At 37.7% G+C, this 21181-nt stretch overlaps 1 protein-coding gene across 3 annotated transcripts in view; it reads left to right on the forward strand.

The window, feature by feature from the left end:
* Positions 1-626: 626 nt before the first annotated feature.
* Positions 627-21181, forward strand: part of PCDH11X (protocadherin 11 X-linked) — an 812402-nt gene continuing 791847 nt past the window's right edge. For 2 of the 3 annotated variants that reach the window (XM_011995097.1, XM_011995098.1), the window contains exon 1: positions 627-1053. The gene's annotated coding sequence lies outside the window, so the exon portion shown is untranslated. The remainder of the gene's footprint in view (positions 1054-21181) is intronic. The other variant, XM_011995099.1, reaches the window with a different exon arrangement.

Raw genomic sequence — 21181 nt, forward strand, 5'->3', positions numbered from 1 at the left:
TCGCTGCTGTCAGAGGATTAATCTGGAAAGGCAATCGAAGTACCAGATCCCGCTCACAGTTGAGTAAGATATATGCAGACAGCCTCTCAGCTCCAACTGTGACTTTGCCAGGCTCCTGCCCCTACTTCCCCTAGTCTGCCTTAAGTATCCTTTGTATGAGAAAATGGTGCTATAGGATGCTTGTTCTCTAGCTGGAGTCAGGGCAGCCCGCGGGATCACAAGAAAAACACACAAGAAAAATCAAACTTGTCTGAGAAAATGTGAATGAGTGAAACGTAAAGGGAAGCCTAAGAGAACAGCGAGCAGAGGACCGAGGAGAACACTGCATGCCCTGGGTTTTGCTCAGGAAAGCTAGCAGCCCGAAAGCGGCGCGTTTTCTCCAGCAGCGGGTCCCACACGGGAGAGTGCCGCCAGCACGCATTCGGCCTCCTTCTCCAGGAGGCGAGCAGTAACTTCCTAAGCTTACCTCCATCTCTCCCCCGCCCTTCTTTCTGGTTTTCCGTCAGCGGGGAGGGGCCGCCCCCGGATGGATGGGGGATGTGAGGTGCAGGGAGTGGGGACCAGAGGGGGGTACTCAGCAGTTGGTGCTGCGCCATCCCTTCCCAGCAGGCGGCCCGGACACTGGTTCACTTCTCTCCCCACGCCTTCCCCTGGTTCACCCCCCCTTCCTTCCCCTTTCTCCCCCTCTGTTAAGTCCCTCCCCCTCGCCATTCAAAAGGGCTGGCTCGGCACTGGCTCCTTGCAGTCGGCGAACTGTCGGGGCGGGAGGAGCCGTGAGCAGGAGCTGCACTCAGCTGCCCGCGCGGCAAAGCGGAAGGCAAGCCAAACAGAGTGCGCAGAGTGGCAGAGCCAGCGGCGATACAGGCAGTACAGGCAGCCCGGGCTGCCTGAATAGCCTCAGAAGCAACCTCAGCGACTCCGGCTGCTCTGCGGACTGCGAGCTGTGGCGGTAGAGCCCGCTACAGCAGTCGCAGTCTCCGTGGAGCGGGCGGAAGCCTTTTTTTCTCCTTTTCGTTTTACCTCTTCATTCTACTCTAAAGGCATCGTTAATAGGTAAGTAACCGGACTGGGTATCTGTACAGGTTGCTGCCAGGGAGGCGTGAGTTCCACACTTAGTGCGCGGACACTGCCCGCTGCCTGCCCCTGAGGTCTGAACTATGACAACCGGGTGGTTTTAAAGACGCTTCTGCTATTCTCCCTTCCCCCTTCTCTTCCCAGGAGGTAAGAGAAAGAGCAAACCCCGGAGGAGAGCGCAGGGAGAATATCTTTTTGGCACTGCCACCGCTGCGCTTGGTTACTTTGGGAAAACTCTCACTTTTGTCAGAAATGTGTCGGCGCATGAATTTCCCCGACATTGGCTGTGCAAAAAGGTCTCTCCCTTTAATGGGTGCAGCCAGCTTCAGTGAGGCTGAGGGAAACTCTAAGATTGGGGCGGGTGTTGACAAAAGAGCACGTTCCGGACTCCCGAGTCGCCCGGCAGAGCGATCGGAGCTGAGGGGCGATGCCTCTAGCCGAGAAACTGTCCCCGGCCTCGCTGCGCTCCTCTGGGGGCTCGGGTTTGGATCCCTGCCAGGCTGGCTCCAACCCTTCAGGGTACGACCCTTGGCGCAGAGCGGAGAGCCAGGAGAGCCAGGAGCGCACAGGGTTCCCGGTGCTGTTTCTCTTGGCGCTCGCCTCCCCGCCCTTCCTTCCCGCCCTATTTATGGGGCTATACTCTGCCAGCACCTGCTGGATGTAGAGATGGTAGGTGTGAGAAATACTGCCTATTTTTTTTTAAACCAACTTATAATCTAGCCGGAAAATGGCATCGTTTTCTCATTTTTAAAACAATGACTTTTCTAAGAGTATTGCCAGACATAAAAGGGTTCCCCTTTCTCTAAAGAAATGACTTGTTATCCCTTGGCCAAATAAATAAATCAATAAACCGCCCACTTATCCCATAAATAGATGGTGTTTTCTGAGAGAGAACCGAGAAACAGTTCACGTCCTCACAAAGGAATTCTTTTTCTTAAAGCGCGTAGCGATAAAACGGCTTTTTTTTTCCCCCGAGAAAAGTAATGTACCTTTTAAAAGAGATTCATCGGAAAATGTGACTTTTTAAAAGCGAGCAGCCGCAAACGGGTGCATTTTTTAGACTTTAGAAGAGCGGAGCGGCAGTCCGCCCGGGTTGCAGCTGGGACTTGCATCTGAGCGCTTAGTCGCAAAGGGACTGAGGGGTAGGAGGAGAGGTCACTTTCTCAGAGTGTATAGCCAGAGCCGCTTCCTTGCCTCTCCCAAGGAAAGACTTTTAGAGCTTAACCGAAGATGGGCCCTTTTGCTTCAGAATGATTTATTCCGCGTTCCTCTGCTTCACCCGCCTGCGGCTTAGGGTGTGGGGCGCTAGGCTGCTCATGTGAAGCGCTTATGGGTGAGCCCTAGCCTCTCCGATGCAAAATGGGGGCTGGGGGCTGGGAATTGTTATTTGCGCCACTGCGGCACACACCCACAAAGCAGAAACCGTGGGGAAGAGGGGCTAGGACAAAAGAAAAAGAAAGCTCAACAACAAACAAAATAAAAAATTTTAAAGTGTCCTTTTCTTGTGTGGAAACATCACAAAATGGGATTTAAATCCAGCCTAGGATCTGTTTGTACGAAGAAAAGTGTGTGGAAGAAACTGGTTGAAAATCCGGGTAGAAGGGGGAGGGGGGCAGCAAAGATGGGGAGGAGGCGATGGTGTCATAGGAGTCGCCTGTGCGCTCTTAGCGCTGCAACCAGGAAACAACCTGAGGAGCATGCGGAGAATTCCGAACGCTGAGCACAACACCTGAGAACATAATGGTGCTTTGTGACTTAAAGCGACCGTCTTCTTAGGCCCGCTAAAAAGTAAAACAGGTGTGACTCAAAATAGAAAAGGAAACGGTACTTGCGGGCACCAGCGCAACTTGGTAAAGATTGACGGAATTCCACTTTTAATCTTGTTTGAAACAAACTCTCGCAATCCCGGCAGGAAATTCCAGCGCCAGGGCTGGCCTTTCCTCTGTGGGTCTCTGTGTGTGTGTATGCGTGTGTGTGTGTGTGTGTGTCGCGGCGGGGATGGGATGGGGGTGGGGAAGCAATTGGAAGCAAGTCGAAGTAATAGTGTATGTACACGTTTCCCCCTTTCTTGCCTTTGTCTGGTTCATCATAGAGCGCGGACGGTGTGCGGGCGGTTTTGACGAAAGAACCGAGAGATGGATGCGCTAAGGTCTAAAGATACCTTTCTCCCTCGACTAAATTAAGAATTGCGGGTGCAGTTCCCAAAAGCTGAGTCCCGCTGCAGCTGCCAGGGCGCCACGCTCGCCAAGCGGCGAGGGAGCGCCTTTGCCTACCAGGCCTGAGAACCCTGTTCTTCAGTCGCCTTGGCAGGGGCAGCCCCTCCTCTGGCAATGATGTCAGCTGCAGAGAGGCTTGGCCCGGCCGATAGGAAGCCGAGCTGCGAGTCCGACCCGCAAGCGCGAGCAGCCCTGCCCCGCGCGCTCCCTGCGCGCAGCCGCCCTCGTGTCCCTTTGGCCCTTCCTGGGTCCCGGCTCGCAGCCCCCCTCTTCCAGTCCCTCGCTCCTCAGAGGCGCGCTAAGGCGCCGGAGGCGGGGGTGGCCACTGCTGGCGGCCCGCCGCCGGATTTAAACCCGGAGTTCAAACCCGGATTTGGGGTCTTCCCTCCTCCATTTCCTCCTTTCCTCCGCGCCCCAGCTCTCTCCCTTTTCCAGCTTGCACCTTAACTATTCACAGTGAATTTACTTATTTAGCAACATTTTAGAGGGCAGGTGTTCCAGATGCAATAATAGTAGTAACCGGTGTTAAATTTCTGCTGTTTTCTTTCCCCTCGGGTGATAAAAAAGAAGGCTGGGAAGACCGGCCTCTTTAAAAAGCCCGTGGCTGCTGCTTTGCCTGTCACAGAGCAAGCTCTCTAGAAGGCGGGGAGGGTCATCTTTCCCACAAAATTGTGCGGTGGGGGAGGGTTTGTAACCTTAGGCGAAAGCGCTGGCTGGGGAGTCCCCTTCACAGAAAGAAGAAACTGCAAATTGGAAGTTGCGGAAAGGCTGTATCCACTACTGCCATGGGGGAAAGACCACCGTGCTCTTTATTTAGAGACACGCGCTCCAAATTGGGATGATGCAGGAATAGGTTTCTTTAAGACGGAAGCCCGCTGCGGCTTCCCTTCTGAGCTTGCTCTTCTAGTCTTAAGGAGCAAGCCCCTGCTTTGCCAAATTTGAGGCTAATCTGTTTTCCTGATTGCGGACAATTCCTTCTTTAGCTTTGGTAGAAGGGCCGCAGCATGCAGTTGGGGAAGGTTGCACGGGGCAAGAGGGAGGGGCAGAGGCAGGGCGTGTAGAGGCAACTGGCGCCTGGAGCAGAATTACCTTCCAAAGGAAAAAAAAAAAAAACCTTCAAGCGGTTTCGCAACAAACTGCTTACCTACTGTGTTTTGGTTTGGACGCAGGTGAGAGATGTGGGGAAAGGGAGCAGAAGCAAAGAATTACTCTGTTTTGTAAAAGTAGGATTTTTCCTCCTTCCTTTTCTTCTTCCCTTTGATGAAAAGCTTCCCTTTCATGACGTATAGCTGGCAGTAAACTTAAAGTTGCTGTGCGTCTGAAATACAGGAATGGGAAAGAAACTCCGACCAAGCATAAAACACACTCATTTTCTAGAGTTCAATCATTTACTAAGGGTTGAAATAAACTATGCACCCCCACTCCCTGCCCCTTCCCCTGACTCCCTGGCCTTTTAGTCACCGGAATGGATTCTGAAGGACGCCCAGGTAATGCTGGATTTCAGCAGCTGAAAGCCCTGGCAAAAGGGATTGCAGGTTTCACGTTCTTCCTTCTCCTGGTGTTCAAAACTTTATATTTTTTGCAAGATAGAAATTCTTGATAGAGAGCTTCCAGACTGCTGGTGGCAGGGGAGAAATCTGGTTAAAAGATTCAGAAAGCAGAAATTTTTTTTTCTCTGCGCAAGCAGTCCACAACAGCCTTTAGCTGGGATTTATAAGATTCTTGGTGGAGAAAGGGGAGGCACATCGACAAGGAGAGTTTATATAAGCCACTGGCTTTGAGCTACATTGAAAAAATATGTATGGCAGCCACGTTTTCTTAGTGGGAAAGAATTATACAGGGAATGAAATTTTGAAAGCTAATTCTCTCCAAGAATCTTGCTTCACATTTTAAAGGAGGTGTCATCCCTGTATTTATTCACTGAAGAATCCACAAACTTTAATTAGTCACCTACTGTGCCAGACAATGTGCTAGGTTCTAGGAATACAAAAGAGAGTATGACAAACATGGCATGTGCCTCTTTGAGCCATGACACTCTTATGGATCTAGGATACAATGTGATAAATGGTGTAATTGAGCATAATGGAGGGATGAATTCATTTTTGTTAAGAGGTCGAGAAGAGGTTCATAAAGGAGGGAGAGGTCTGTGGTTTTAAAAATAGTCATTCCTGGTCAGTGGCTAGCCAAGAAATATATCTGGAAGGTCATTCCCCACACAGAATAAGTAAGGGAGGGCATGAGGGCTTGATGTCTTGTTACAAAGTTTAGAGGTATATGTGTGTTTTGTAGACCTAAAACACCTTTGACGATTTTTTCCAGCAAATTTGTTAAAGTAACAACAACAAAATAGCCTGAGAAAATTGGGCAATAGATAGCACACAGTAGAAATATTATTGTTGTTTGCATTTAAATGAAGAATTGAATACATTGATGTATTACAGTAGAGAGTGGAGGCAAATATGTTAAGAAGATAATGTAACATTCAGAAAATAGGACAAATGAATGAATAGGACCTAAAGCTAATCAGTATAACTAAGAAAGAAAGGAAGGCTACTTTGGGGAAGAACATTTCTCTTTAGGCATCATCATCTATCCACTTAGATCTGTTTACCATCTCACTTTCCCCATCCAGCCTTCGAAAAATTCTCCATCTTCCATCTATGGAGTAAACTCTTTATCCAGGGGAGACCCCCACTCCTTCAGCAACTTGCAAGCACATTCGTCTTCACCTCACCCCATTTTCTACACACATCCCTGCATCATCTCTGAACCCTACATCATGTAACAGTTTACCTACTCAGCCTTCTTTCTACAACCAGTTAGAGCCTCTTAATCTCATCTTTTTCCTCCCTTTAGGCACTAACAAATAGCTCTATCTCGCTTCTTTTTCCTCCTCTAAGTCAGCTATCCCCCGCCTCTTTCCCCTGCATTAATTATCCTGCTAATTTGTCCACTCATTTCCCCCTTTTATATCCTCCTCCCTATTAGCCACCTTGGATTGTCCTTTCATTGACCTCAAAGAAGCTAAGGGGAAAGAAAAGTCAGCCACTCTACTTTAAACTTGCTTAGATTTGCCAAATTTTCTTCATCAAGGTTTCTTCCTTTCTGTATCTTTTGCTGCTTTATTTCACACAAGACTTTTAGTGGAATTCCTTCAATTTGTTATATATTTTTATTATGCCTGCAAATGTCTGTTTTCCTTTGGTTGTGACTAGGGATTCAAATATTGTACTTTGGGGAGTATTTCCAACCTTTCTGAATTTTTCACTGACACACTCCTGACACTGTTTCTCTGCATCCCATCCTTTCTGCTATATTCTCTTCCCCTGGGTCATTCCTTTTATATTTTCGGTGAAATTTTCTTATTTTATTCCCTTCTCCCCTCTTTATTTTATTTTATTTTATTTATTTTTTTTGCTTTGTGGGATTGGTATAGTGGCTCAAGTTTAAATATATTGAGAAGGCAGCCCCCTCAGCAGACCCCCTCTGCCCACACACAGGATTTTAAGGCCTGTGTCAACGTGCGTTCATGTCAACATACAGTTACCAATGTTCAAAGGCAAAGGAGCCCTTGTTTGTTTTATTTTAACTGCATTCTTCGAAAATTACTTTTGTGTGTGTATAGTAAAGGTGCAATTCTCATATCGTCCTTCTCTCTCTACATTCAGTGGAATTGATTCAACATTGTTGGGAATTGGGAAGGGAAGAAAGAGTATGCTGTAAAAATACATTTTTCATCAAAGACATATATACATTTTACCTTTGGGAAAAATAAAATATTTTGGAACATTTAATTGGATTGACTTTATATTACAACATTCCAAATTACATGTCATTGTCTGAGCAGAGTTCTGTTATTTGACGACTTTATTGATCATTCAGTATCCAGAATGAAGAAAACTAGGTAAGATGTCTTGATGTTCCAAACTGGCTTGCAATGTTCAAATTAATCATATTTGAAATGGTGTTATTTTTCAATAGAAGTTCTTCACGAAGGCATCGTCTCTAAAATGTGGTCATCTTTTGTTAGGAGAAAACATCAAATGACCTATGTGCCATGGTCCCTCAAGATTTATTCTCTGTCCAAGGTTCATTGTAAAATAAAGGTTTATCAGATAGAGAAAGCTATTTTAGATTGAAAATGTCTTTTGATATTCAGTTACATCTGGGGAAAGACTGCATTCTCATTATCAAACAGCACCAAAACATGGGAAAAAGAGTATTTTTCAATTACTGTTGGAATTTGAGGAGTGGCTTGCCAGAAATTATAAATGTACCTATTATCTTTTTGCAATCTAAAAATCCTCAACTGTTCAAGGATTTAAACTGCCCTTTTAATTGTCTCTAATGTGTTAAGCATTGGATCAATATAATACATATTAAGACAAAGAACATCAGTGGCTATAACTTTTGTTTCCAGCCCAAATCTGAAAGAATGATTTTTGTACACCTACTCTCTTGAATGTGTAGATTTGGGTAAATAAGAGGAAAGGAAAATGAAAGAAGAGAATAAGTTCCGGAAGAATATTTGTCTCTGTTCAATAAAAACTGTTTTAATAATCTCATCTAACTTTTAGCATGACAATGATACAATTAATTTGCTGATGGATTTTAATTAAACTAAAGGAAAAGTCATTTCTTTTAAAAATCCTTAAGTGATTAGAGTGCAAATTGAGATTTTAACTCATTATATAATTCAGTTACTATCATCACATGAAATGAAATTAAAAGATTGTTTTCTGTCACCTTTATTTTGATTCATTCTTTAACTCCTTCAATATGTATAGTATTTTATATTTTTATATCATTTAAAAAGTTATTTTATTTTAGTCTCATTAAAATTTTTGAATAGAAAAAGAAGGTATGGTTATACCCATTTTGCCAATGGGGAGACTGAAGTTTCCACTGATGAAATCAGCTCCCTAAGGATTTCCTGAATTAAGAGGGGAAGCCTCAAGAGGATTGATGGTCTTTAGTCTCCAAGCCAGGTCTTTTCCTAACATCCCTTCTTGCCTCTCTTGTATCTTTAAGTATATGTTGTCAAAGTTCTGAATGTAAAAAGCAAAACATATAATGTGTTTTGGATTAAAAAATAAAAATTTCAAAGATGAGTATATTCAAATATATTAAAATAAGTTTGTCAGTTAATTTTCTACCAGCATTATATTCTCCTATTTAGTGTCTTTGTGCACTAGGCATTGTAAAAATATGATTTCATATATATTGTTTATAATATTATTTATGATATATAATCATAATTATATATTATTTATATATTTAATATATATTAATTATATATATTAAATAAATGGTAGAACTATTGAAATGTTAGCAGTACATGCTCATACGCTTCTTCCATTTTGTTTACAAAGTAATTTAATTATGACACGTCATAATGACAGCCCATAAAGTTTGAGTTTACTTAATGTAGCAAATATTTAGTGCTATATCCTAGTATCCTACTGTCATTTCTTTAGAACACCTGTATTTTTACATAAGATTTATTTTAGGGGATGCTTGCCAATGATTTTTAGGTAGTGTTTTTTTCCTGACATGACATTTTGGAAGCAGCATATCTTTGGTAATCAGTTGAGTGTGGGTTTGTATCATATCAACCAAAAGGATATTAAGCCCCCAAAATACAAATCATTGTTTGTTGTCTTCAGATTACAAACTCTTTTTAGGTACAGTGAGAGCAGGGGTTTAAATTGTGTGAACACAAGGTCTTGTATGATTTATGTTTTATTAGTGTCTAGAGAGTGACCTTGGGCAAAATCCTTCACCTCCCTGGACTTCAATTTCTCCAAAAGTAAAATGAAGGAATTGTAAGTTATTTCAAGGCCCTTTGCAAAGGGAAAAAAAAATCCTGTGATATTTTACAGAAAGCAGTAGACATCTAGGACATTCTTTCCTTGTCCCTTGGCTCTGCATGTATTGTCAGTTTGACTGTATTGATTCATTAACCATCAATAACTAAAGACCTATGGCTTGTCCAGCATTGCAATACTTTAAATGTGAAGGGTGGCCCTTAAGGAAATTTCAGAGAGTACTATCTTTGAAAAACTTATATTCTAATAGGGCTAAAACAATGAATGACAGCAACAACAAAGTAATATATAGTCACATCAAATTGAATTCAACAAATATTCATTGTCACTCTACATTACAGCACACCAAGTATGGTGCAGGTTTTGTAGACTCTGGAAGTGGAAGGGACCAGAAAGATAATTTAGTCCAAACCTCTCAGTTTACAGATAAGTAAAGGAAGGCTCAGGGATGTGATGTGAGTGCTACAGGAGTTCATGTAAGGTACTGGGTGATAGCATGAATTAATTTAATTCCACAAACATACTTGTTCCCTGCTTTCCAATGTGTTTAGAATTTTAAAACACCATCATGTAGGGCTTTTTAATTACCTTTGCTCAAATTTAATAATAGTATCTTATCAGAAAGTTAAATGTGTCCAAAACTTGTTCGTTTGTTTGTTTTTTGTTGCAGTAAACAATTTCCCACTCTGACTCAGATCTAGAAAATACTGTTTCCCACATTTTGTTTTGAATAGAGATGATTAAAACACCTGTATTGTGCATATTATGTTATAAAACATAAAAAATGATGTTTTGATATGGAAAACAAGTGAACGGATTCAAGTATCAATGCATTAAGTATTTTAATTTTTTAAAAAATGACTGGAAAAGCCCATTTACTTAAAATGGCTAGAAATATACATTCCTGGAAGGATGGTTTTATTTTTATAAATGCATATTTACCCTAAATAGTTAAGTACACATTTACTTTAAGTTTTAAATGTAATCTGGGGAAGATTTTGAGTGCATTCTTTAAAATTTGATGTTTGCTACATAATCTCATTCTCTATGTCAGGGCATATGTGCGTTTGTTAGGGAGTATAGGCCAGGCAAAGGTAGGCGGGAGAATTATGCCAAAGCAAAGCTTTCCTTTCTTTCCTGAGTAATCTTAGACTGCTTTATTTTACTTTGTGACAGAGAGGAAGAGGTGAGGAGAAAGGAAATCAAATAGAGAAGAAAGAGAACTACCAGAGTGCTGGATGATAGGGCCTGATTTTCAGTTTAGTGTGAAATATGCAAGCTTTTTGAAACTGCCTTGGATAGCTTCTCTCTTTTACTTCTCATATTGTATATTTAGAATGCCTTAAGTGTTGTTGGCTGGTCGCCGTGGCTCAGGCCTGTAATCCCAGCGCTTTGGGAGGCTGAGGCGGGCAGATCACGAGGTCAAGAGATCGAGACCATCCTGGCCAACATGGTGAAACCGTCTCTACTAAAGAAAAAATTACAAAAATTAGTTGGGCGTGGTGCTGTGTGCCTGTACTCCCAGCTAGTTGGGAGGCTGAGGCAGAATCTCTTGAACCCACGAGGCGGAGATTGCAGTGAGCCAAGATCGCACCACTACACTCCAGCCTGGCGACAGAGCGGGACTCCGTCTCAAGAAAAAAAAAAAAAAAAAAGGAAAGAAAGAAAAGAGAATACCTTAAATACCTTAATTGTTATTTGATGGTTGTTTGCTAGGTTGTGAGAATCAAAATCTTCCAAAACGTGAATACATTAATTTTCTTTAAAGAGAAGCTTAAGAATAGGTAATAAACTCACACACCGAACACACACAAACAGGACAAAACCTTTACGTGAGAGCTCATCAGGCAGAATTTCCTTTGCCTTTCTTTTTAGATCGGGAAAGAATTTGCTCAGTTTGACAGTGACCTTTTACCCTTCAGTCTGCCTCCACAGTTCTTAAAGCTTTCCTTGTCTGCAGCCTTTCTTAGTCCACGAATTCAGTTTTAGCGTCCATAAAATAAAGCAGTTACAACGTATGCTGGCCATTTTATAATGGCCATGAGTGCAAAGCAGGATTACTTAAGAAAGAGCATTTGAATTCATTGAAAGTCACAGACATTTTGAATGCCTTAGAACTGCATACAGGAGTAAACAGATAAGGGAATATAAGGCTAATGCTCAAAAATTGGGTGGTTGGCATATACAACAGAATCAAAACACTTTAGAAAGAAATAGAACCAATATACAATTACTAATCAATCAGCATCACTGCTAACAACTTGTTATTTTAAACTGCAGTTTCTAGGAAATTACATTCTATTCCTGTGCTTCTCAAACTTTAATGTGCAGACAGATCATCTGGAAATGTTAAAATGCAGATTCTGATTCAGTAGATTCTAGGTGAGGCTGAAATTCTGCATTTCTAACAAGCTCCCTGTACACATGGAAGCTGCTGCCTCTCAAACTACAGTTATCCGAAAGGGGCTAATTCATAGTCTGGTAAACAAACATGATAAAGATGAAGTAAGCCAAGGGTAACAGGATTTCTTAAAAACAAACAAAAAAAATTAGGTATGTGCAATGGATGAAAGTTTTAAATTCAAATAGATTTACAATTATTTGCATGTAGAGGTTAAATTTGATTTTAACCTTTGGTATGATTATATTGGTTGAAGCTGTAGTTCAGAATAACAACCAGTTGCTTGTTCATTTTACAGTCAAATCTATTTCATGGACACTTTGTACATAAGATTATACCATTTCAAAAATGAAAACCATTCATCATACAGTGTCAATAGTGTACCAATATGTTAAAATCTTTTTAAAGAAATCCAAAAGCTCTGAGAAGTCTTAGTATAGTATAGATCCCTAAAGATAATTGGTTTGTGGAATATCAAAATTAAACATATCAGCTAATCATTCAGATTTTAGAGTAAAATGGCCAGTTAGATTTTCATTTACCTAGTTTGAAGACTTTTTTAATTTTCTTATTAGTATTCACATTTTGCAGAACAACAACAACAGCAACAACGAAAGACACTTGGTAGAGATTATTTTGTATTTGCTATCTCAAAGAAAAAGGGCCTCAAAATGGGAACAAATGGTAGGTTAGACACCATGCTAACCACTTTCCTCACAACTGGACTTTTATCTCAGAATACAGCAGAATAGTCCCTTAATCTAAGTGAAACTTTCATGCATTATCAGTTTAGGAAAACTTTCATAGTTCACATTTCTTTATGTGCAGCTCAGAAACAGTATCAAATTAAAACAAATGACATTAAAAGCAACCATTGCAGTAACTGCAAATGTTTTAATTGTGCTTGTTAGAAGATACGGTCTGGTTCTAGCAGGGTTAGGAAAACAACTGAAAGTTTTCACTTCAGCATTGGAATTAATGTCTTAATTGTACCATTGAGATTCAGAAGTCATCACCTTCCCAATGAAACTGCACTAGTCTTTTCTAAGCTCTGATACTTACAGGAACAGCAAAGCTTGTTTAGTGGTAATAATTTGAGGATCTCAGTGAGATAAAGGGCCAATTGGATTAAAATGTTTTTGTAAGTGCTAAATGAACTTGAGTGTCTGCCAAAATTGCCTTGGATTTCATTACTCTTAACATTACTTAATAATGTTAAGCTAGTGCCCGTGCGGGTATGAACCCTACTCTTGCTACCAGTTTCTGTATTGGTCTGTTCTTGCATTACTATAAAGAACTACCTGAGATTGGGTAATTTATAAAGAAAAAAAGTTTAACTTACTCACAGTTCTACAGGCTGTATAGGAAGCATGGCTAGGGAGGCCTCAGGAAACTTACAATCATGGCAGAAGGCGAAGAGGAAGGAGTCACGTTTTACATGGCCAAAGCAGGAGGAAAGGGGAGCAGGGGCAGGTGCCAGACACTTTTAAACAATCAGAACTCATGAGAACTCACTCATTATCACAAGAATAGCAAGGGGAAAATCCACCCCCATGATCCAGTCACCTCCCACCAGGCCCTTCCTTGAACTCTGGGGATTAAAACTGGACATGAAATTTGGGTAGGTACACGAATCCAAACCTTATCATTTAAGCATAGACTGTTTTCATGTACCTAATGGGGCACGTATAGCAGCCAAAATACCCTATATCTCTTTAGAATTTTTTATTGAGAAGGAAAATCCAAAATATACAAAAAGGAAAAGAAATATAAGAATCAAGACAAAACAAACACATAGCAAAACATCTTCATACTCCATTATCAAAGAATAAAGAAGAAAACTTACTCTATGGTAAGTAGAAATATCAGTTCTATGAACACAATCTGTTCATGTGCTAAGACAATGAGAAACAATTGAGTTCATTTATAATGGCATTAAAATAAAAAAATCATATGTAATGAAATACATGTAAAAAATCAGACTATCTCAGACTCATAACTGGAAAAAATATGAAATAACTTCTTGGCCTAATCTAGCAAATACTAGAATTGTTCAAAATATTAAACAAAATAATGGTGTCAGAGTATTCCAATTCAGTTTCATACCTTTAAGTCAGTTATATTTCCAGGTTCAGAATCAATTTGAGTAGATCTTAGAATGAGTTTACTTTTAATTACAGGAAAATATTGCATAACTTGATGAAATTTTAATCATAAATCACATACTTGAAGAACAGATTTTAAAGAGATGGCAGTGAAAGTTGAGCAATATTAGCCAGAAGACAATACCATATAATATATACTAAATGTCTAAGTACTTACAATTGCTAATAATATGATAGGATCACAAAAGAATTAGTAAGAACATTAAAGGAACTGGATTGATTATATTCATTAGGAAAAAAATTACAATTCTGAGTTACAATTAGGTTCCAGGATAAGGACTGACAACTCAAATAAGCATCATGATTCAGAGAAATGGAAGACACTTTGAGAACATGATATCCAGTATTTCCTTTAAAATATCATTACACTTTATATATTATTTATATCCTATACCAACGATAGCAACTATTAGATTGATGCAAAAATAATTGCAGGTTTTCACATTAATAGATCACCTAAGAACATGCTTTGGTTTTAACTGAAACTACTAAGTTTTTGAAACAGGTAAACTAAAAATCAAAGCAGATTTATCATGAAATTTAACACAAAAACTAAAGAAAATACTGGAAATAGCACTTTGCAGTAACTACTAAAGGCAATATCACTAATATCACAGATTTTACTATGTAAATAATTACATTATCACTTTTAAATTGCTTTCATTGCATTTTAGGGTACTGTGGCAGATTTTGTCTCATCTGAATCTCACAACAGTTCTGTGAAACAGGTATTGCATATATTATATATTTTTAGCATATGAGGAAGGAGGCAAAACAAGTTTTTCTGTTCTTAAAATCACATACCTTTTAGGTGTCAGAGACAGTAGTAGATCCTTGTTCTTATACCTGGAATAATATTTGTTTTATCAGCTAATATATGCACCAATTTATTAGGTTCAAATATAATTAAGGGTATATATTAAAAATTTGGAATATATTTACTTTTTTAGGAGTTTTAAATTTGTATTAGAAAGTTTCAGTGAGCACTTATTGAATCTTATTTGGCAAAATTATTGTAATATCCCTGACTTTAGTAATTTAAAACATATGATAACATAACTATACAATTATACAGTAGTCAATAGTGGACTAGGAAATAAGGATGTTATCACATTGAACAAGAAAGGAATACTAACTTGGAAAACAAATTAGGATTTGGTTCTATTTTCAAATAGTTTCAGAAACCAGAGTCAAACTCCAAAAGATTGTCTTCTCTGTGAAGATAAAAATATTTGTGATAATAGGTCTAGAGGGAGAGTATTTGGGAGCAAAAAAGAAAATTATGGCTATGGGATGGCTTAGATATAGACTGTTAATAATACACTAAGGTGTATTACTCTGGCTGAGTACTGGCAATGCTTGATCACAGAACTTTGGTAGGTTTCAAGTTTCTAATTTTATTCGAATTACATTCAATCATTTCCATAACAGATTTCTGTAATAGTAGTTAACCATGTGGGGTGAATAGTTTTATCCACTGAGCTCGTACTTTGTTTTCCATTGGAAGAACTAGATTATTAGAAACTATTACAAAAATATATTTTGCTATTAGAGAAGCAAACTCTGTTTAGTTTCTCTAGTGAATACCATGAATTAATTAGTAGACTTAAAAGTATAAATGATGACACATATTTTGCTGAAGTGCCATTGAATATAAGAAAAACACTATCCTTATTGTAAAGTTTCCTTAAAACTACAGTTCTACATAAAGGTGATATTTATTAGTGAATGTTTTCTTGAAAGAAGCCTTTACATATAATCATTTAACACTTCAAACAACCCTGTGGATTAGCTGGGCCAGACGTTTTTATCTTCCCTTTCTTTTGTCCATTTCTGTTTTTCAAATGAAGAATCGGGCTAGTCCAGATTAGCTAAATGACTTGCCTAAAGTCATCATCAATTTAGTCAGGAGTAACTAAAGATTCCATGAGCTTTTCACCATTGCCATGTGGACTGAGTTACTGGTGGTAGATAATTTAGCCTAGGAATTATGTAGTGATTTGAGATTTTTAATAAAGGAAGGAAATGTTTCTTAGGTACAGAATCTAGATTAGGGATAGCATTTCTTTGCAGAAAAAAATACAAATTGTGATGAGATATTCAGGTTCTACTGAATTAGCAATACACTGAGGTAAATCATAACTAGCAGTGTTTTGATGAAAATATACTTAATTGTTTGTTATTAGGATTTTCTTTCTGTCGTCATTATTAGTGGTTCCAAATGAAGAAAATAAGAATTATTGTAGTGAAATGCATGTTCCTAGGCATTCTATAATAACCTGGAATTTCTAGTTTGTTTGATTTTCCTATTTTTACTTAGGAAGGTGATATGGTTTGGCTCTGTGTCCCCACCCAAATCTCAGCTTGTAGCTCCTATAATTCCCATGTGTTGTGGGAGGGACCTGGTTGGAGATGATTGAATCATAGGGGTGGCGTGGGTTTTTCTGTGCTGTTCTCATGATAGTGAATGGGTCTCATGATATGTGATGGTTTTAAAAATGGGAGTTTCTCTGCACAACCTCTTCCTTTGCCTGCTGCCATCCATACAAGATGTGACTGGCTCCTCCTTGCCATCTGCCATGATTGTGAGGCTTCCCCAGCTACGTGGAACTGTGAGTTCTCCATTAAACCTCTTTCCTTTGTAAATTGCCCAGTCTTGGGTATATCTTTATCAGCAAGGTGAAAACAGACTAACACAGAAGGTCATTTTTGATATTTTTTTGTCTTTGTGCATAAATTGTGCTTTTTTGGAAGTAACTTAAAACACAAATACCGTTTAACTATGAGCTATGAACAGTTACACCTACTGACTTAATGTGTGTTGTTTTCCAGAAGGTTCCATTCCATTTGAAGTGACTTGCCCAAGGTCACAAAAGCAACTTAGAGGCAGTCTGGAATAGAATCTAGGTCTCTCTGGTCAGTGTGCTTTTCACTATATCGCCTGTCACATCTTTCACCATAGTAAAAGGGCTTATGTACATTTTTTAAAATCACATGTGTGATGATCGTATAGCCTGAAATAGTCCAAAGTGTTAAAACTAGTTTTGGTTATCGATTTGAATAGTAAATACCAAACTAATGTGTGTTAAATAGTAAAATGGTGACTCTTTTTCAACACATGAAAGACATAAAAATACTCTAATTTTCTGAATGAAGCTTAAATTTTATAAAGCAACGTTACATACATTATAACATTTACCATCTTGAATGTTAGGTACATCTCCTACATGAGGTTTTATGCTACAATTTAAACTTTAAATTTTACTGAAATGTCACTATAATACTTTACTGCAACTTAGATCTCTTTTGAGTCCAAGAAGTTTGTTTTGCAGAAATACTGTAAAAACAGTTTTATAGTCATCTTAATTTTAGTAGCAGATCCCTATGACTTAAGACCCCAAAATACATTAAGGTAAAGTTTTAATGTTCCATAAACACTACCAATCATTCAATTTATGGAATTTACATTTTGTTTATTTACAGAAAATTAAATATCTGCCCCATTTTAAATATTTTAAATGTGTTTGCTCTATTGCTAAAAGTGTCTAACACATTAAACTTTTAATAGATTAATGGAATGGAGTTGTAAACTATTCTTCAGCAAACACACCTTTAAAGGTCATGCTGTTCTCAAAATATAAATTAACAAGTTTTGGCTAAGTGCAAGGAAGTAGTATAAAAGCCAGCAACCTCAGTTATATTTTAGTCTTGTTATATTTGTTTGAACGAAAATTTATCTTACATAGCTATCTCTTTTTTTCCAAGATGTAAGAGAATTTTCTTGTGAACAGACAGCATTTGATCTAGCAAAAGTTATTGGTCTATGTTTTTTTTTGTTTTCTTTTCTACCAGAGCCATGTATTCCTACTGCATAGCATACATTTTTAGAGTAAATTATTTTAAGAAATAATTTGAATGTCTTTAATTTTCAGAGAAAATTTTAGGTGTAGGTTTTTAATTGCATAACTATTTTGAAACTACTATATAGATAAATTTTAAAATTTTATTAATGTGGTGAAAAAATTCAATGAGGAAGAATCTCCTTGATTCAGAAGCTACTGAAGACAAACAAGTAAAGTTGGAAATTGTTAAAGGACTAAAAGGGCAGAAAAATTGTCAATATCATTTTCTTATCTAGATATAGCTGACTTGACAAACTGATTATTAAAAGTAGCAAGTTCATAATAACTGAAAAACCCAAGTTCATTTCAAACCAAAGATTATGGTTAAAATGCCAGTGCCAAATTTACCAAAATAATTATGTTTTGCATACTGAATAATAATTATATATATAGTTGATACAAATTAATCCTTAGTTTTAACTTAGTTTTATCTTAGATGTCTGCATCTGTGCCCCTGTGAAGCAGGAGGTAGTCTAATTGTCTCCATGTTATGAATATAGAAATTGAGACTTGCCTAAATGTATAAAAACAGTAAATGGCCACTTCAGGGATCACACTCACATCTTTTTCACTTAATAGTCCAGGTTTTTAACCAGAATGCAAAATATAAATTTATTTTTGTTTGTATTTTGAAATATCATTTAACTATATTAATAATTGCTATGCACATAAACTTTTCAATTTCTCTTTAGATAAATGTTTTATATTATATCCATTTCTCAGCTTTATTAACTGTGTTAGGAGTGTAGAACACCATGCCTTGAGGAAACATAAAAGTACATCAGTTAAACTGAATATTAAGGTTTTTCTTCTTTCTGCTGGACAGCTTAATTGTAGGAGAAATATTCTGTCTATAAAATCGCCTGTCATTAACAATTCAGTTACAGCCTAGTGAATGTGAACACACACACTTGAAGTGTCTAATTTAAAACTAGATTTTCTCCTTTGATAATTCTACTTTTGTTGTAGGTTATATAACGAGTTTAAGCAAATTAAAATTATAGATGGCTTGTGATCTTTCTCATCAAAGATGATTGCATTTTTACTTCACTTGTATTAGAAATTTGACAGATTTGATCTAGAGGCATGTACAGCTTTGATTTTTAATGGATTTGCTTGGACAATCTGAAGTTAAAATAAGAGCTTTCAATTCTAGTCTCTGTTAAGAAATCCTGATTCATAATACTGAGATAAATACTGGAGGGATAAAATGTCTCTCAGCGTTAAATAACTAAATAACATTTGTTTGAACTATAAAGGGAAAATTCAGTTTATTTACAATCCATCTGCATAGTACATCTAGTTGAATCAATCAATTATTTTAACCGATTTTCTTCCAAATTAACTGCTGGTTTTATTTTTATGTGGACGTTAGCCTTATTGTCCAAAAAACTCCCTCTGTATTTCTCCTTAAGACAACTAAAATGCAGCAATTCCTTATTCTTTAATCATATCCTTAGGGCTTATCAGTCAAAATGGAATATTATGAGTCAAAGATATTGATCAAAAGTAAGTCGAAAGTTAAAATATCCTCTCTTGGATTTATTTTCTTCATAATTATCATGCAATAATGATGCAAATGCAGTACAAACAAAAACATAGATGAACACAGATGCATTTGCTTGATAAGTACAAACAAGAAAACAGCATGGAAAAATTTTGCCCAACCAAACTTTCATTCTATTAACTAAGCTTTATGTTTTTTTCTTATCTTGATATTTTAAAAACTTGAAAAAAAAAATAAAGAATCAGTATCACTTCTCAGCCTTTTGGCTAAGATCAAATGTGGTTTCTGTTATTATCAGTTTAATATCTGATACGTCCTCTATCTGAGAACAATATATTAAATGGATTTTTGGAGCAGGGAGATGGAATAGGAGCTTGCTCCGTCCACTCCACGCATCGACCTGGTATTGCAGTACCTCCAGGAACGGTGTTCCCCTCGGGTGTTTCAGGCTGGGCGTGGTGGCTCACGCCTGTAATCCCAGCACTTTGGGAGGCTGAGACAGGTGGATCACCTGAGGTCAGGAGTTCGAGACCAGCCAGATCAACATGGTGAAACCCCATCTCTACTAAAAATACAAAAATTAGCCAGGCATGGTAGTGGGCGCCTGTAATCCCAGCTGCTCAGGAGGCTGAGGCAGGAAAATCACTTGAACCCAGGAGGTAGAGGTTGCAGTGAGCCGAGATTATGCCACTGCACTCCAGTCTGGACAACAGAGTAAGACTCCGTCTCAAAAAAAAAAAAAAAAAAAAATCAGTAGAATCACTTTTCTAAAATATAAGTACACAGACACTTTTACAAATATATGATACACAATGGCCTTCAAATTAGATCTAGACAAATAGAAATTTATTTTCAGTAGTGCTTAGAAATTATGTTTCTCTTGCTGATATTCAGTGTCACTTTGTTACTTGAAAATTCCACTTGTCACAGAAAACAATCTATTTTTGTAAGACTTAGGTTGTCTTCCTGCTTTTGGGATATATTACCACCAGATAGCAGTGAGGTTTTAAGAACTCATTTCTTGTTGGAACATATTTTATTCAGACATGGATTATTTCTTCTTTTCATATATATAATATACATAATTTCTGAAATTATGTAATAAATCATAAAATGTTTCTATTCAAAACATACTTTAAAAAAAGATTAAGTCACATTTATTCTGCTTGCCTTATCATATATCATCAATTAATACTTAATGAAATCCTACCCTTCTCCAGAGATTTTGAATAGCTTATTTTTTACCTACTCCATATTTTCTATTTTCCTGAATTATCTCTTAAAAAAACTCATACATGCATACTTGAAATTAAAATTTTAGGATATTCCACAAAGTTGAATAAAGGTTTTAACTAAATCCATTACCTCCTAAACACAAATCTGTTTCTTCACTGACATTAAAAAAGTGTATCTATAGCTAAAATTTCTATTATCCTTCGATTAATAATAAATCACAAATATACATAGTTCTGTTAAGTAAAAGACCACATGTCTATTGAGGAATTGTGCTAGGCTCACAAGAGTGAGTGTGAGATGATTACTAAGAGACTGTTTGCTATGAAGAGTAAAACACATTTTTTTTTTTGTATAATGTGATACATGATATAAATGAGCTTGATAAGATTGTTTAAAGACAAAAAAAAAGTAGATTTCTGGCCTTTCACTTGATTTACTAGGAATTTCTGCAAAACTACTCAGTTTCCTGGTTGTGAAATAAAAATACTGACTCTTTAACAACTTGTCTGACTGTGCAAATGAGTGATAAAAATGTATTATTCAGAATAGAACTGAAAGGCTCTAGATGTTAAACATTTATATTCATAAATTACCATAAACACTGAACACTGATATGTGTTCACAAGTAAATAAATACATTTTTAAAATTAGTTGTTACATATAACTTATAAAACCAGATGAGATGCCACATAACAAAGGTGTATATTTTCTACATATTTTGCAAGTGCACTTATAGAGATATATGTCTATTATTCATATATTAGACATTAGTATTTATAGAGAGGCATATGTGGATACATATGCCTAAATATTCCTGCTTAGACCAATGGCAATATAATGATTATACACATG

Source organism: Mandrillus leucophaeus, unplaced genomic scaffold, assembly GCF_000951045.1.
Source record: "Mandrillus leucophaeus isolate KB7577 unplaced genomic scaffold, Mleu.le_1.0 Scaffold470, whole genome shotgun sequence".
In the NCBI taxonomy this organism is placed as follows: Eukaryota; Metazoa; Chordata; class Mammalia; order Primates; family Cercopithecidae; genus Mandrillus; species Mandrillus leucophaeus.